This window comes from Nyctibius grandis, chromosome 2 (assembly GCF_013368605.1).
Source record: "Nyctibius grandis isolate bNycGra1 chromosome 2, bNycGra1.pri, whole genome shotgun sequence".
Taxonomy (NCBI): Eukaryota; Metazoa; Chordata; class Aves; order Nyctibiiformes; family Nyctibiidae; genus Nyctibius; species Nyctibius grandis.
In genome coordinates this window covers 98,307,598-98,313,597 of record NC_090659.1, presented here as the reverse complement: position 1 = coordinate 98,313,597, position 6,000 = coordinate 98,307,598, and positions in this window count along the sequence as shown.

Genomic DNA, 6,000 nt, shown 5'->3' with positions numbered 1-6,000 from the left:
ATAAAATCACCCCACAGAACGAAATGCTTCAAATGACAAAAACTGATGTGTCTGGAAGTTGTGTATGGAAGGAACAGTTGTGTATGGTAGGTATGGCATGTTATTATAAGATGGAAAATAGTTGAGGAAGAACTTATTTTATTCCTCTGGAAATATTGGGATTTATTTATACAGATCTATGACTCAAGAAGGGGATAAAAGTGCATTCACTGCATTCCTAAGAAAAAGCAAGACAGAAGAATTTAATTAATCAAACTTTACTGATGTATTAAGCCTGCTTTCTGAGCACAGTGCTTCATGTAGCAGAGGGCAGGTGAAAGTTTAAATGAATGCTTCATGCTGTAGCTTTCTGAAGGAAAATGCCTTAAATGGCTACAAACTCAGTATACGTCTGCTGGTTCATTTGTCTCTTAAAAACATAAATTTTACATTTTGGCACTATGTAAAATAATGGTTCTAAGCAACACAGACACAGAAAGAATTACAAAATGTGTATATGAAAGGACTAGGCAAAACTTTCTGATGCAGTATGTTATTATTAGTTATAGCTGCCTGGGAAATTTGATTTCTATCTAGAAATCCAGAATAAATTCCTGTTTACAGAAATTAATTCCTGATGTTGTTAAAAGCACAGGGCTTGCTATGGACTCTTGCTGGCAGAAGCATTAAACAGGGCGTTTCTTAAAACGGTGGAGGGGGCTCTCTGCCAGCATCCATGGGCAACAGGGTGACATCATTGTTTGACCAAGGCCTCATCTTGTATGTCTGCTCTGTGATAGTCCATGAGATGATAACCAATGGCAAACTTCTTCTGTCACATTAGTTACATTACATGATTCATTCATGCAGGCCATGAGACCTCCCTGCTATCCTTCCCTTCTGAGGAACTGCCCAAAACAGATCAGTCTGTCCCAGATATATAGTGGAATCCAGACAAAAATAGAGAAAGCAAGGAAAAAGCAAGTCCTCTGTTTGTGATGGGACATCATCCAGGATGGCAAAGGTTTAGGGTGAGGAACAGGAATTATTCCTCTCTGTTGGCAACAGAGTGGGCCTGAATGACTGTCCTGGTTTGGCCTAAACCAGGCCGATTTTCCTTTCAGTGATTTTTACTTTCAGCTAAGTCTCCTCTAACTAACTGCATGTTTTTGCACAATGACTAGTTCAGGTACAAGTATCTCCACTTTGGGGAGTGTGAATCCCACCCTTTTTAACTAAATTATGTATTTTTTCCCACTATACCAATTTCTTTTGAACAAAAATGTGTTTACGAATTCGTCATGCATTCAACAAAGTATACAGATAGAAAAAAATTAACATATTACTTGTTTGAATACCTACATTTGAGTGTGAAAGACTGAATTTAAGGGACTTACTAAGTTACCTAGGGCTGATGAAAAGGGTATCCTCAGGATACAATCTGATAAAAGACTGGGACATCACCATACTAGTCTGGGCATCTAACCCCAGGGCAGATTCCAGACTCCTGTTTCCTATACAAGACATGCCTTGTAGAAAAGGTGAAATAGTACAGTGAAAGACATGAATTTAGCAGTTCATCACAAAACATCTGGATCATGGACCATCATATGAGAGAACAAATGTCATCTAGCATGTAGCATCTGGCAATCTAGATTTAATACAGGGAACTGCTGAGACCTTTTCTGAGAACACTCCCTACAACTGCAGGTTTTGGCAATTGTAGATGATGAATCTTAATGGGAAGAATGTAAAGACAACTGTTAAAATGATAAGGGAAATGGCTGGCTTGTTTTATGAAAGGAAATGTTAAAAGCTGGGCTTGTTCATTCTTGCAAAATGAAGGCTATGAGTGGATATAATTTCTTTTTATAAATACATGAAGCAACAAACACTAGGGAGGAACTGAGCTATTTAAGCTAAAAGTCAGTACTGGTACAAGAACAAATGGATACAAAATTGCCATGAATAAATGTAAGTTAGAGTTTAGAAGGCAGCTCTAATCTTTAGAGGAATGAGAAGGTCTGGGACAATCATTTGTGACAGGAACCCAAGTAGCTGGAACTCTTGGATAGATGTACCTAGATCTTGTACTAGTAGCTTCCCAAGACTGAAAAGCTTTTAAACTCAAAAGGCTGGAATAATTTACTTTTATAAACTAGAATAATTTATTTTTGAAATATTGAAAACAAAAAGACACTAAGTAAACTAATGAAAAATAAAAAAGGCTATGTACATAATTGTCTTGCTTCTCTGCTGTATCCTGGTGGGGCAGGTCCTTGTTTCCAGCCAGCTCAGTGATATTCTGAGTTGCAGAAATCTACTCTCCATCCCTCTGGTCTCAGGGAGGCTTTTTACTCCCTTCTGGGGCTGGTCTGGCATCTCCCTGTTCCTCACTGCAATCTCCCAGCTCTTGCCTCTCCCACCCCAGAACATCTCCCTCTACCCAAGCAGTAGGTCTCCTTGGAAGGTGCAAGCTTCCCTTCCTTCCAGGTCACGGTTTTCCAGTCAGCGTTTAAAGGAACATAATATTCATCTGGAAAGACATAACTGCAATGGATACCATCCACTACACTTCTGAAAGAAGTGACAACAAAGTACCGCTGTAATTTAAAGATAGAGTCAGATTGTTTATGATGTGGAAAATGAAATATAGCCAGCTATAAAAACAGAGAAGTGGGCATGCTGATGCTGCCCACTGCAGTTGGGAATGTGGCAGTAAGAAGGGAAGCTGATGCTTTCCCATGTTTCTGCATAAATGCTCAAACCAACATAATTGCTGAAGATTTGGAAGGAAACTATTGACATCTGTACTCAGTCCTGCCCATTATATGCAACTGCTGTAAATGTTTGGCTTGTTAATGAAATGATTTCCTGTCACTGGAGCAGAGTGAGTATGTTTCTGTCTGAATTCCCATCCCAGTTTGAAGATAACTTCCAGTAATCTGGATCCCTCACCCATGCAGTAAATGAAACAGATGTGTGTGATGGAAATGGTTTACCTTCCTTTAAAAGCTATCTCATAACACGTGTGTGAGCAGAAACAAAGAGGTTGCATAAGCAGTCTTACTTCTGGCACTCCTACTTTGACTACGTTCATCTCAAACATTATATTTTGACTAACTTAATGCAGATGAAATCTCCTGTGTGTATGCAGTGGAGATGACAGAATGCTTCAAGCTTCCAGACAAAAAATATTTTTTGAAAATAAACTCTTTGGGATGAGACTTTAAAACCTTCTTCTGGTTCTTAAAGTTTCATAAAAGTTTGCTTGAGGCTCAGTTTTTGCCAGTATAGCTTTGTCTGTCCCATGTTTCTGTGCAGTATGTTGCATGTCTCCTGTTGTCCATCATCAAAGAAGGGGTTGTCCTGTCCCTGTGGCACGTGTGGAAGTAAGTACCTTGCATGTTAAAGACCAGGGAATCTTTGGGGAGCTAATATTTCTGGATTGTTGCTTTTGAAGTCCAGGTCTTTACCCCATAAACATTTATGCCTTACTCCCATGAGCAATCCCTTCACAAAATGGAATTTAATTTGTGATCAGGATTGCATGCATCACAATATCAGTCAGGGCCCTGAGGCACTGCCAGGCCTGCCTGTCCCTGCCCCGACCTCCTGGGGCTCCCTCTGCCCTGCCCACAGCCCAGGGCCCCATATGGCAGCCCCCTGGGGCCATCAGTCCTGCCCTAGTAACCCTGCGTCAGGGCCAGTCTCCAGCTGCCCACAGCCCTGCCCGGCCATGGGCCCCACCAGGCTGGGCCCACTCACAGGCCCACATCCCAGCCCGGCCTCTGCTCATCCCCAGGGAGGTGTGCAATGCCTGGAGCTGGGGCTGCCCCTGGCATCCCCTGGCTGCCCTGCTCCTGGCTGGGGTGGTGGGACAGGCCCTGCCTGTCATACCCTGCCCTGATGGACTCGGGGGGAGACCTCCCCAGTTCCTGGCTCCCCTTCCCTGAGGGACCCACTGGCCCTTGCTGCTCCCTCACAAAATCTGCACAGGATCGAGTCTACTCCACAGACTGACACTTCTGTCAAATATTACATTTTTTTTTCAGTTCTTGGAAAGATTTTCATACTTAAATTAGTTTATTCTTCTATAGAATCCTATTGACAACGTAATTCTTAGGTCAGGCTGTAGATTTGTAATTTAAGCTATTAGCAGTAAAGGATTTAAATCAATATACATTTAGTATTTCTAATATAGCACTACAGTAATTCCTAATGTTATACAGTGTATTGTTTCATTGTAAATATTAGTTCAATTAATTTTCTGGAGACTATCTATTCAGAGCAGAAAGTACCATAATTAATTATGTATCCACATGAAAAATGAATGCAAATCTGGTTAGAGGGAAATTCAGGTTAGAAGTCATATCAGATTCAGAGAAATTTTATTTTCTCTCTCTCATTAGCTCTAAATCTTCAAAGCAACAACTGCAATTCCCAACCATATGCTCTTCAAACAATTTCTTGCCCTCTGCAACAGTTCAAGGGCTTGGGAAATGTCTTGGGTTTATTTCTATGTCACTCATAGAAGCTTTTATTCTTTTTGGCTACATATGTGTCTCCACAGACTGTTTGTATTTATTGCTGCACCTGAACTGGACAATCCTCAGTGTATCATCCAAGACATGTACTATATTGAAATATTTACCTGAAATTTTAATATCTTGTTTTTAGTCACCCAAATGACTCACGTCAGTGGTGCCCATTTTCTTTTCTCTTCTTGTTCGTTACGACATGCATTCCTTGAATTAATCAAGTATTTGGGAACAGGGATATCATCACATCTTCCCATCCACGGTTACTATTTCTTCTCTCCATGCAAGTGATCTCAAAAGGGAAAGATCAAATTTATGGTTTTGCTCTATCCAGTATACCAAACACATGCTGATACTATGATGCTATAGTATCTAGTATATGTTTGGAGTCTATCTATCTGCATAGTGACATACATGAAAACTGATATGATGTTCAGATAAGAGCTCATTTATGCTGCAGTCAAAACTTCAATCCTTTCTAGTCCTTGCTGCTCTTTGGACAATACTGCTCTTTGGTAGCACTCTGTGCTACCACAGAAAAGAAAGAAGAAACAAGGGTTTTCGACAGAAGATGAAGAGTTTAATGTTCTGTGACACTTTTTTTCCTGCTTGCTTTACATTCTTTGTTGTCCTTACCTGTTCTCCTCTTATTGCTGGCAAGAACTGCTTGCAACTCTTCTTCTCCATCCTCTTTCTAGTCTTAATTGCCCTTATTTTTGCCTCAGGTTTTACCCAGACTCTCTCAATCCTTTTTGTGAGGTGACAAGCAGTACAAGAGGTTGGGATCATGTGAATAACAGTATCCTGCTGCTGCTTCTTGCTTCTTATTTGTTTTCCTTTGCTCTGGCATGGATTCCTCCATATGCTGCAGTCTTTTTGGGGATGTCCTGTCCTTTGCGTGGGTTGCCCAAGGTCTGCAGCCCCTCAGGGCTGTCCCAGCCCTGGTATGTGTTGCCACAACCACTGTCCCCTCAGAGGGGTGGACTCCCATACCTCCTCTGGCATGGAGTGCCTCCTTCCAAGAGAATGCCTTTGGACATGTTCCTAACAATGTCTCTTTCCACATCTCCTCTGTGCTCCTTATGTGTCCACTCCACTTCTCATCCTCTCAGCAGCTGATGCCCTTTCTTTAACATGTTTGCACAGAAGCACTCTGTGCTCCTCCAACAGCTGCAGTTTTAGGTCATGACAGGTTGCTCACAGCAGTTTTGGAGCTGGCTAGAAGTGGCTGTGATCAGCCCAGGGCTGCTCATGACCATCTCCTATAAAGGGCTCACCGCAGCCTCCTGCTGCCGAAACCTTCCCAGCTACGCCCATGCACCTCTCTTCAAGACATTGATAATTTTAGCCAAAAATCTACACCATTTCAGCTATTAGCTAAGAAGGAGCTTCCATGGTCTTCAGTGCCATAGACAACAGGTGAATTCACGTTTTAAATGGCACCTCACCAAAGGAAGATGTCTGCAGACAGGGAGAGCAG